The 12,796-nt window shown below is 46.0% G+C and overlaps 2 pseudogenes; both read right to left on the bottom strand.

The window, feature by feature from the left end:
* Nucleotides 1-7,056, bottom strand: part of LOC146398900 (sushi domain-containing protein 4-like) — a 60,189-nt pseudogene extending 53,133 nt beyond the window's left edge.
* Nucleotides 7,057-8,570: 1,514 nt separating this feature from the next.
* On the bottom strand, nucleotides 8,571-9,431 carry LOC146398899 (mitochondrial import inner membrane translocase subunit Tim29 pseudogene; annotated as a pseudogene).
* Between the last annotated feature and the right edge of the window lie 3,365 nt (nucleotides 9,432-12,796).

Raw genomic sequence — 12,796 nt, 5'->3', positions numbered from 1 at the left:
GTCTTTTAGGCACTGGGTGGGTACCTTGGTTCATAGGTTTCAGCAAGTAAGTTTTAAGATGCAAATGAAATAAAATTTTAGTTTCTATAACTTAAGGAAATAATAGCTTGCTTGGACTGCATGTAAGAGGAAAAAGTAAATTTATTTTTAAAAACCTAAATTCTTTGTATAAATTTTGACTTTAAAAAATACCTTGGAAATAAAAGCAAAGATATCAAGTCCTTTAAGGGTTAACACATAAATTACCCATCCTTCATAATTTCCATAAGGAGGAGCAAATTTGATGTTTGATAAATGTATGTCAAATCAAATTATCTTAAAAGTGTCATAAAGAAGACAGACACTAAATCAGAACAAGAGTTCACATAGCATTATTATAAAAGCTCCATCCTCCAAATCAATAATGGTGTTAAGAGAAAGTGAAACCCCTTCTAATGATATTGATGAAATATAAATTCTATGCCTATTGGCAGTTCAGGGCTAGAATTATTTCCTGATTCACAGTTTTTCCTATTTCAGCCTTGTCAATCATGAGAGATATGTCATGAACAATTTGGCATTGCAATTAAACTCAGTGACTTCTTTTAAACTCTAAAAGTATATCCAAAGAGTAAACACAAACAAGCAAAATATATACACACACATATAGATACACACACCTACATATAAAGTTGTTTCAACCAACAGACTTAGAGATAATTAGTAGAAGTAAATGAATATTTTGTCATGACCAATAAATTTAGGGATAATTGCTAGAAATAAACATATACCTTATCAATCAATCACTACTTGCCACAGTTCTTTCTTTCCTTAAATGAATCATGTCTAACACAGAACTTGATAAGGTGTAATTGATTTATTCCTCTAACACATGCATCTTCCATATCATTAGACACAGTTTGGGGCCAATATATTTCCTGCACATTTTATTGAGGAACATAAGTGCTGAGTTGGCAGTGCACTAATAAATAGCCCCAATGTTATCTGAGTTGCTCTCTTGCATTGACAAAAATGGTGATAAATCAGATGATAATTGAGACAGAGAAGGAGGATGATTATTTGTAATGTCCAGATGCATTTCTCCCCTGCCCCAGCCCTGACCTCACACACAGGCTCCTCCATCAGGCTGCAGGATCAGCTTTGAAGCAGAGTGCATCCCAAGGTACCAGCCAGTCTGGCACCCAGCCCTGTACCCCAGTGGCCACATGCCCATCATGTGAGTGGCTTCCATGTGGTAGAGTGGGGGTGGGGGAGCACTTTACCTTCCTGCACACACATGGGCTTATCACTTGGGACTCAGCCGAGGGTTCATTTCAGGTGTTTCATACACAATCTCATTGTAGAGCCCTTCAGCATGAATCTGTCTTGGCAGTGCAACTGAGTGACAGAGCTTTCAAAGAAAACCCCTCCGCTGGGCATCCTGAAGCCATTCTTGGGGATGCCTGGGTCAGTGCACACCTGAAGGTCATCGAACCCTACATGGACAGAGAGAAGAAAAAGTGCCTCTGAGTGTTCTCCTCAGATGCCAAGGGTCTTCCAGTATCCACGGCAGACATTGTCCACTTTCTAACTCTGTGGGCCACTCAACTACACCAACAAAAGAGCCAAGGTCATAAACATCCCAGTGCACTCAGTTGCTCTGCTTTTTTTGCCCTTTGCTTAGTCAAGGGCCCATAAGTGATTGAAGTTCCATGGCCCCATCAGTCCTTCAAGGAAATCCTAGGAGTAGGGAGATGGGGAAAGTAAATGACAAAAGGTACAAAACAGGAAACGTCATGGCCAAAATAGAAAGTGCAGAAGGGATCCAAGGAAGGTGAAATACTAGGAAAGGGGGAGATGGGTAAGATGCCAAGGATAGAACCAACTTTGCAGAAGAAGGTACTGGGGGATGGCATGAGTGATGGCTGGGCTGGGAGACAGCAGGAGTGTCTTGGGAGCAACAGGTGGCTGAGAGCACTCTAAGGCATGCGAGGGAGGAGGTATGCTGCCCACTGCCCTCACCCCCAGCTGCCAGGCCTGGTCCATGTTCCTCCTCCTCTGAGGGGCCTTCCTTGAGCCTGCCCTCCCCCACCCAACTCCTTTCTCCACCACTGAAACACAAACGCAGCCCTATATGGATGACCAGTAGGCACATGAAAAAATGCTCAACATCACTAATTATTAGAGAATTGCCAATCAAAACTACAATGAGGTACCACATCACACCAATCAGAATGGCCATCATTAATAAGTTAAGAAATAACAAATGCTGGAGAGGGTTTGGAAAGATGGGAACCCTCTTGCATTGTTGGTGGGAGTGTAAATTGGTACAACCACTATGGAAAACAGTATGGAGGTACCTCAGAAAATTAAATATAGAACTACCATATGACCCAGCAATCCTACTCCTCAGCACATTTCCAGATAAAACTTTCATTCAAAAAGACACATGCACCCCTATGTTCATTGTGGCACTATTCACAATAGCCAAGACGTGGAAACAACCTAAATGTCCATTGACAGGTGAGTGGATAATGATATGGTACATATACACAATGGAATACTACTCAGCCATAAAAAAGAACAGAATATTGCCATTTGCACAACATGGATGCAACTAGAGATTCTCATATTCAGTGAAGTAAGATAGAAAGAGAAAGACAAACACCATATGTTATCACTTACATGCAGAATCTAAAATATAGTGTACACAGACACACGCATACACACACACAGATATAAAATAAAATATAACACAAATGGACCTATCTACAAAACAGAAACAGACTCACAGGCACAGAGAACAGACTTGTGGTTGCCAAGGGGGAGGAGGAGGGAGTGTGAGGGACTGGGAGTTTGGGGTTAGTAGAGGCAAACTATTAAATTTAGGATGGACAATCAATGAGGTCCTGCTGTACAGAACAGGGAACTTATCCAGTGTCTTGGGATAGAACATGATGGGTGATAATATGAGACAAAGAATGTATGGGTCAAAGAATGACTGGGTCACTTTACTGTACAGCAGAAACTGGCACAACATTGTAAACCAACTATACTTAAAAAAAATCATTTGGAGAATGGCCACCTCTCATTCTGGGTTATGAGCCCCTCAGGACTGGTGCTCAGACTTTTTTACTTTTGTACCCACAGAATCTATCACAATCCTGCACAGAATGTGCTCCCTCGGTGTCTGATGAGTGAACAAAGAGAGTTGGCAAAGGGAGTGGGAGACCTACTGGGGTGACCCTCAAGGGCCAGCTAAGTGTGGAGCCCAGCGTGGAGCCATGGAGCAGGATGGTAGGGACCACGAGGTCAATGGAATGCAGCTTGTGGGATTCAGTGGAGGTGGGCCCTGAGCTTGGCTTGGAGATCCATGTCTGGCTGAGATGTGGTGGACTTGAGAGCACAGGGCTGCCAGAGACAGTAAAGAGGGCACTAGAGTATGAGACATCCTGGTCCAATTTTTTTTTTTTTTTACCACATCTGCAGCATAAGGAAGTTCCTGGGCCAGGATTGAAACCATGCCACAGGTGCAGCCTGAGCCACAGCAGTGACAATGCCAGATCCCTAACCTGCTGTGCCACTAGGGAACTCTAAGGTGATCTTGAAGCAAAGAGGATGTCGAGAGCTGACAGGGGAGGCCAAGGATAAGGAGGGGGTCCACTGTGGGCACAAGGCTCCAATGTACCATGCGAGGCAAAGGATGGAGGCATTCCAGAGAACCTTAAGCCCCTGCACACCATGAAGTCCTCTACTCCACTTTCTTACAAATCAACCAACAAGGAGTTCCCATCATGCCTCAGGGGTTAACTAGCCTGACTAATATCCATGAGGACATGGGTTCGATCCCTTGCCTCACTCAGTGGGTTAAGGATCCCACATTGCTATGACTGTGGTGTAGGCTGGCGGCTACAGCTTGGATTGGACCCTTAGCCTGGGAACCTCCATATGCTGTGGGTGCAGCTCTAAAAAGACCAATGCCAAAAAAATATATAATCAACCAAGTCCTTACTGAATAAATGCCAAGAACAAACATGCGTGACTCCAACTGGACATGGTTGGTGAGCCCACCCACCCCACCCCCAGTGCAGCTGCTGGTAGCAGGTCAGGACATGGCTGCCTTAGAAAATCTCAGTCCAGACCCAGAGGCAGCATTCCTGGGGCTCATGGCAGATTTACTTGGTTTCCAGGTGATGCCAAGATTCCGGGCTCATGAGACACCTGATCCCCTGTACCACACTGGGCTTGCAAGGCAGTTGATTTCCCACCCCAATGTTCATGGGCTCAGTCACCACTCTCCCCGGCTGACCTCATGACCCCACATTCTGCCAGCACTGCTGCACTGCAAGTCACACACTGCACGTGACACCATGGTGGCAGGAGGTCCAGCAGTTGTAATGTGCTCTGTCCACTGAGGACACCAGGCTACAGACTGGGTGGAAAGCAAAGGTGGGAAGCAGGGAAGTAGACAGTGAACACCTCTGACTCTCCTACACCTTTAAATGGGAGCGGGTCTGCTGTTTTATCAAACAGAATATGCTTTGACAAAGGAGACACTGCCCAGGCCCCCCCTTACCTGCAGTCACCTGCCTGCCACACCATGAGCAGCCCAACAGCACAGAATGCATTCAAGCCCCATGGAGGGTGAAGGATGCCCATCTGGGGGAGGGCAATAAAGCACTGGCAATCTGTTAAGTGATGGCTTCATGTTTGTATTCCAAGGGAAGGTACTGGAGAGTGTCAGCTGCTTTCAAGTTATGAAGGTCAAGGATTTCTTTCCAAATCAGGTCATCTCAGGGCGACCCCTACAAATGTATTTGCATTATGGTATTGAGGTGGAATGAGCAGAAAATGCATTCTGATCCACCCCAGCCTAGACAGGGCATGAGCAGAAACACACAGATCTCTTCAGGCAGTCTGTGGGAGAAAGCTGTCACACATACACCCTATGTCCAACAGAGCCTCTCTGTTCCAACAGCACTGGGCAGGGGACACTGATCAGGCAGTGGGTGGCCACAGAAGGGTAACCAAGGGTAAGAGGAGGGGACAGGGTTCTGGAAGGTGAATCCTCACAGCTGGGCAGACACCAGCCAGGCAGGGGGACGGAAGGCACTGTGGGGAGAGGTTGGGGGCATGGGAGTGGGCTGAGCACCTTTCAGGAAAGAGGTAGCTCTGCCAGGCTGGGGGCAGGTGTGAGCTAAGGGTTTGGAGTCAATGAGGAGGCGGGGTGGGGGTTGTGCCAAATACTGAGAGCTTTGAACAAAGACATGACCAGGGTCAGATGTGTATTTTTGAATGATCTTTCTTGAACCCACACAGACAACTGACTGATATAGACTAAGCAGGAGGCAGGAAGCTCATCATAAGTGCTTCTCAGGCCTCCAGCTGCACCTCAGGAGCACAGGGACACCTTTGTACATGGACAACCACTGGTCCAGGCTCTCTAGCTGAGGTGGGGCCCAGAAGCCCCACATTTTAGAAAGCTCTCCCATTGACTCCGAGGCAGCTGGTCCCACACCTGCCCAAGGACAAGTATCTGAGAATGTGGGATCTCAAGGATGGATGGATAGAGAGACAGCTGGGTGGATGGATAGAGGATAGGTGGGTGGAAGGGTAGGTGGATAGAAGATAAGTGGGTGGGTGAGTGGATGGATGGATAGAGGATGGATGGATGGATGTAGATGGATGGATGGATGGATGAATAAATATGGATGGATGCAGAGAGGATAGGAGGGTGGATGGATGGACAGAGGATCAGTAGATAGGTGGATAAGAGGATAAGTGTGTGAGTGGCTGGATAGATGGAGGATAGGAGGGTGGATGGATAGAGGATAGATGGATGGATAGAGGATAAGAGGGTGGATGGATGGATGGATGGATAGATGGATGGAAAAATGATAGATGGATAGATGGATGGATGGAGAATAGATGGATGGACAGAGGATAAGAGGGTGGATGGATGAACAGATGGACAGAAGATGAATGGCTGAAGGGTGGGTGGGTGGATGAGTAGATGGCGCCACATGCTCTGCTGGGCTCATCAGGCTACCATTCCTACCTCATCCCAACAAAGATTCACAACTATGGCTCTGATATTCCCAGAAGCTGATGTGCGCCACAGACAAAGAGGGTGTGAACACTCTCCCCCATCACAAACACACTCTCTCCTAATGACCTCTCACCTTCCTCTCTTCTCTCAGCCTCAGTAGACTGTGTTTCTTAGATTTTTATAACCTTCCAATCCATATCCTCAAACACCCAGTCCTCCTCCTCCCTCTCCACTCAGGGAAGCACCCAAGGCAGGTTGATGCTAAGGATTTGGCCAGGACATCTGTTCCTTTCCAACCAGCACACAGGCACCTCTTGGACAGCTGCACCCTGCTCACAGAGGAGCCATGCTGACTGCAGGGGCCCAGGCTCCACCCCTCTTCTTGTTACATCTCTCTGTCCCCAGCCAGAGATGTTCTCTGTCAGAGGAGGACAGACATTCAAGAAAGTGCTGAAGATGCAGCCCTGAATCCATCAGAAAATTGCCTCCAGCTCTCATAAATAAATGATGACAGTGTCATCGAAATGACTATGGGAGAGCAGCAGAATTTCCTGACAAGCCCAAATCTGTACTCCTTCTTTGCTTATTCTTTTCTTTTCTTTTTGTAATTTTTATTTTTTTAAAGTATAACTGATTTTCAGTTCTGCCAATTTCTGCTGTACAGCACAGTGACCCAGTCATATAGATAGATAGATAGATAGATAGATAGATAGATAGATAGATAGATAGATACATAGATACATAGATAGATAGATAGATAGATGTTCTTATTCTCATAATATCTTCTATCATGTTCATCTCAAGAAACTGGATAAAGATCTCTGTGCTGTACAGTAGGACCTCATTGCTTATCCATTGTAAATGTAATAGTTTGCATCTATCAACCCCCAACTCCTGTCCATCCTACTCTCTCCCTTCCTTTTCAAAAGAGCAACCAACCATTTCTCTGCTTTCACAACACCATAGCTGGCCGTTGGATCTCTTCCTGTGCCCAGGACAGTACTGATGATCAGGATGCTGCCAGCCATGGAGGCCAGCCCCTGGCTCAGAAGAGAGAAATAATAACAAGCAGTAAAAAGAGAGCAATCAGAAAATGGGATGGTACAAGAAGAAAATATTCTTCCTTTTGGACAACTAATCCCATTGAGCAAGGTAGTAATTTTCTAGGGCCTGCCACGGTCTCAGACTCCACTTTTCAAATCACCCCCTGGTGGATCAGCTCCCAGCACAGGTCCTTTTTCTGTAGGTCTGTTCTCTTAATGTCTTTCTGTAATGTGGATGATCAGCCCCATCAGATAACACATCCATTAAGGAGGTGGGCTGCTTTAGGTGTTAGGGAAGAGGATGGAAAATAATGCGCACTGCCCAAATAAACTTTATTTTCCTTTTTTCTTTTTGGTTATTTCATGTCTTGGTTTATTAACTAGCTATAGGTCACATAGGTGACAGAGGTAGTGACATTCCTTTTAGTATTTTAGTTTTAAAAGTATGATTACCATAACCCAGCTCTGAATACCAACATATCCTTTCCATAGAATTCTGTGTTTTCAGGGTTATTGAAGTAAAACATAACCAGAAGCTATGATTCCGTATTGATTTCCAGATCAGAAAATGCTTTGTCCCTCCAAGTCATTTAACATCAGTATCCGTACATGCATGGTAAAAGCAGCTTGGTTTTGAGTGGTTTTTCTGGCCACACCTGTGGAATCTGGAAGGTCCCTGGCCAAGGATCAAATCCACACCAATGTTATGTGTCACAGCTATGGCAATGCCAGATCATTAACCCACTGTGCCACATGGGAACTTCCAAAGCAGGTTGTTTTGAGGGTTCCTGTTGTGGCTCAATGGGTTAAGAATCTAACTGGTATCCATGATGATGAGAGTTCAATCCCTGGCTTCACTCAGTGGGTTAAAGGATCTGGCATTGCAGCAAGCTGCAGTAGAGATCACAAGATGCTGCTTGGATCCTGCATTGCTGTGGCTGCAGCAATCCCTAGACTGTGAGACTTCCATCTGTCATGGGTGTAGCCCTAAAAAATAGGGGTGGGGGAGGTTGTTTTTGCAAAATGTTTTGTCATAAAATCCAAATAATCATACCAATATTAACTTCCTGGGTTGGGAATGATTACATAAGTTATGATTTGGGGGAGGCTGGGTGAAGATACACAGGATGCCTATTTTTCCAGTCTCCTCTGAAACCATAATTATTTTAAAATTACTTTTTAAAAAACATGCTAGTCATGGAAACAGGGGATAAACATTTCAGTTCAAATTTTAAAATGAAAATCTAAAAGTTCTTAGGAGAGCTTGGGAGTCACCTAACAATTGTGATACTTTAGTAGGGGGGGGAGGGGGAAATAAGCCCAGTGCAAAGGCTTATTTCCATCTAAGGCTCCTCCCTACTTCCGGCAGTGATAAGTGTTACAAGGCATGTTGCTCTGCTCTTCCCAACTCTGAGACCAAGGAGGCTCTGAATTAGCATCAACTCAAAAGGAGCAGGCGAGAGAGAGGCCCTCAATTTTTGAAAACCCACGGAGAGATCACCGTACACAATTTATTTCCATCGCTCTACATTTGAGGCTGATTCTCACCAACCACACAATCCTGGGTTGGCAGGGTTTCATCTAGCGACTTCCAGGGGCGCCAGTGGGTTGGCTTGGCTCAGGGCGAGCTGGTCCTTCTTCTGCTTCTGCAGGACCTGCTCCTCCCACAGTGCCTGCTCCACCTGATCCACGGTGAGTACTACAGGCCTGTACTTCTCATGGAAGAGCCGCTCCTTGGCCTCTGAGTGCAGCTGGTGGGGCCCGACAACACGCAGATGTGCTGGCAGGTGCAGGAACTCGTCATCCTTGATGTCACAGTCGTGCATCCGGATCCCCAGCACCCACCAGTGGCCCAGGAAGCCCACATCCAAGATCAGGTCAGGGAAGTCCGCCCAGTGGGGATGCAGGTAGCAGCAGCGGGTCTGGTAGGGCTGAACTGGGCGTCAAAGGGTGCCTCGTACACCAGTGAGCAGAGGCCCATGTTCACGTGGCACAGGCAGCCGCGACCCCGCAGCCAGAGCAGCCGCCGCACAAATGCTTTGGAGTCCCAGCTGCGTGTGGCAAGCGCCAGCAGCAGGAGAGGCCCTGGCGCAGCCGCAGTGCCTCCTCAAAAGTTGCCCCGCTTGGCGCTAGGTCGCCGCAGGCTGCCGCACCGCCCAGCAGCCCCACGTACAGGGCTTCCTGCCTGGGCCATGCTCCTGCGCTGCCGCTGCCTCGTCCCTTCAGGCCTCTGCATAGTCTTGGAGCAGCACACAGGTCCTGGCTCCCAACAGTGCCCACACGCCAGGCTTTCTGGCCTCAGCGTCACCCGCCTCCCCAGGGCTTTGGGACAAAAACCTCTTCAGTGCAGCTGCCGCCATCCTCTTCCAGCTTGGAGTCCTGCTCAAATACTCTTATCCTAGGAACCAGAGTCCTGAGGTGCTGATTGCTGTCTTTCTTTTTGCTTTTTAGGCCATACCTGGAGCATATGGAAGTTCCCAGGCCAAGGGCTGAATCACAGCTGCAGCTGCCAGCCCACACCACGGCCAGGGCATGGCCATGGTTCTGAGCCACCGACCCTATAGCTTGTGGCAACGCTAGATTGTTAATGCAGTGAGCGAGTCCAGGGATTGAACCCGCATCCTCACAGACACTATGTCAGGTTCTTAACTCTCTAAGCCACAGCAGGAACTCCTCTCAATTGCTTTCACTCCAATTCTTCAAATTCTACATATGCTTTAGAGCTTAGTAGCCATGGCTTGGAGAAAAGAGAATTCTTTTCTTATTTCTGCCAATTTCTGCTGTACAGCACAGTGACCCAGCCATATATATATATACACACACATTCTTATTCTCATATTACCTTCTATCATGTTCTATCTCAAGAGACTGGATATAGATCCCTGTGCTGTACACCAGGACCTCATTGCTCTCATTGCTTATCCATTCTAAATGTATTTATCCAGAATTATTTCCAATATGTTTCTGGGAAAGGGAACATTCCACCTCACACCAGTCAGAATGGCCATCATTAATAAGTTCACAAGTAACAAATGCTAGAGATGGTGTGGAGAAAAGGGAACCCTCTTACACTGCTGTGGGAATATAAATTGATACAACCTCTATGGAAAACAGTATGGCAGTACCTCAGAAAACTAAATATAGAACTACCATAGGACCCAGCAATCCCACTCTTCAGCACATATCCAGAAAAAACGTTCCTTGAAAAACACACATGCAACTGTATGTTCACTGCAGCACCATTCGCAATCGCCAAGACATGGAAACAACCATCAAGAGATGAATAAATGAAGAAGTGGTATATATACCAATGGAATACTACTCAGTCATAAAAAAAGAACAAAATAATGTCATTCGCAGCAACATGGTTGGAACTAGAGACTCTCATACTAAGTGAAGTAAGTCAGACAGAGAAAGACAAATACCATATGATATCACTTATATCTGGAATCTAACATACAGCACAAATAAAGGTTTCCACAGAAAAGAAAACCATGGACTTGGAGAATAGACTTCTAGTTCTCAAAGGGGGAGGGGAAGGGAGGGTGGTGGACTGGGAATCTGGGGTTCATAGATGCAAACTATTGCCCTTGGAATGGATAAGCAATGAGGTCCTGCTGTACAGCACTGGGAAGTATATCTAGTCACTTATGATGGAGCATGATAATGTGAGAAAAAGAATGTATATATGTATGTGTGACTGGGTCACTTGGCTGTATAGTAGAAAATTGACAGAACATTGTAAATGAACTATAATGGAAAAAATAAAAATCATTTAAAAAATGAAAAGGGAACATTCCATTTTAATAAGCCCTTGCAAGCAGGATCCCCTAACAGTTCCCACAAAGTTCACTGCAGAGTGCAACATCTGTATACATGATGGTTCATTTTATGTGTCCCATGGACTAGGACATGGGAAGATATTTGGTCAAAGCTTTAGTCTGGCTGTGTTGGTGGGGGTGTTCCTGGATGAGATGTACTTGGGAGTGGGCAGATGGAGTAAAGTGGATTGCCCTCCCTAATGTGGTGAGCCTCACCCAATCAGTCGATGGACTGCCTGACTCTAAAAGGGAAGTAGAAAGAATTCTTGCTCTCTCCTGTCTTTGAGAGGGCACTTTGATCTTCTCCTGCCTTCAGACTCAGGAGGGACTTACACCATCGGCTTTCCTGGTCCTCAGGCCTTTGGACTTTGACCGGACTGACATCCTTGGCTCTCTTGGGTCTCCAGGCTGGAGATCTCGGACTGCCTGGCCTCTGTAATTGTGTTGGCCCATTCCCTATAGCACATGCAAGTGGCCTATGTCCTGTTGGTTTTGTTTTCTCTGGGGAACCCAGACTAATACAGTCTTCCTAATTCATGCATTTTTTAACATGTTTATATTGTTCATTCCTGAATCTCTTTCCAATCACTTTATATTTTAGGTATATGTACTTGAGCAATTATTGCAAAGGGTTTTTTTTTCTTGTTTTTACCTATTAAATATTTAAAACTTTTTTTCAGGGCCACACCTGCTAGGGTCCCAGGCTAGGAGTCAAATCTAAGCAGTAGCCTCTGGCCTATGACACAGCCACGCCAATGCCAGATCCAAGCCGCATCTTCAACCTACACCACAGCTCATGGCCATGCTGGATCCTTAACCCTCTGAGTGAGGCCAGGGATCAAACCTACAACCTCATGGATGCTAGTTAGATTCGTTTCCACTGAGCCACGTTGGCACTCCATATTTTTTAATTTTTTATTAAAGTTTAGTTGATTGATAATGTTCAACTTCTGTTGCACAGCAAAGTGATCCAGTCATACCTATATGTAAATTCTTTTCTTTTTCATGCTATCTTCCATCATGTTCTATCTGAAGAGATTGGACATAGCTACCTGTGCTGTACATTAGGACCTCATTGCTTATCCAAACACTTTATAAATATGATGTGAGGGAGTTCCCTTTGTGGCTCAGTGGTTAACAAACCCAACTAGGATACATGAGGATGCGGGTTTGATCCTTGGCCAGTGTAGGTGTGGTGTAGCTCACAGATGCAGCTTAGATCTGGTGTTGCTGTGGCTGTGGTGTAGGCTGGTAGCTGTAGCTCTGATTTGACCCCTAGCCTGGGAACCTCCCTATGCTGCAGGTGTGGCCATAAAAAGAAAAAAAATGTGATGTAAACAGTGACTGTCCCCATACTCAAGAGGATGCTATTTCTCTCTGGACCCTTGAGTTCAGGTAAGAAGCGCACTGAGGCAGCAGGCTGAGGCAGAGGGGGTTGTGGGGTGGGTGGGTGGGGCAGTGACTGGGCCCTGTGTTCTGAGCAGCCTGGTGTGGAGTCCCAGCTAAAGTCCCCTCTGGTGCATTCTCAGCATGTGTCACCCTCCTACGTGCTGGCCTCCCCGTCACTGGCATTGATTTTCCTGCCCAGTGTTTATGAGCCCAGGAATGAGTCAAAGGTAGGCTTGGAATATGCACTAGTCCTCAGTGGGGCTGAGAATCCCTGTCTTCACACACAGAGAAATGCACACGCCTCAGTCTCCTTATGAGGTCCTGACACTTCTGCTTTGATGACTTCTGAGGTTGCTGAAACACACCAGCCAGTTTTACTGTGAGCAACATAAGAAGTCTTTTCAAAGAATCATAAAAATGAAAGAGGTGTGAAAAGCGATCTTTTGGCTTATTATAACTGAAAAGTAATATCCTCGAAAGGAAGAGTGTATCAAATGTAGCCAAATCAATTTAGA

Source organism: Sus scrofa, chromosome 10 (assembly GCF_054392235.1).
Source record: "Sus scrofa isolate SSC_HxYL_T2T_F1_AM1 chromosome 10, Sscrofa_HxYL_maternal_Yorkshire_Landrace_v2.0, whole genome shotgun sequence".
Lineage (NCBI taxonomy): Eukaryota > Metazoa > Chordata > Mammalia > Artiodactyla > Suidae > Sus > Sus scrofa.
The sequence above is the reverse complement of the archived record's forward strand: the minus strand, read 5'-3'. Positions and strand labels throughout refer to the sequence as shown.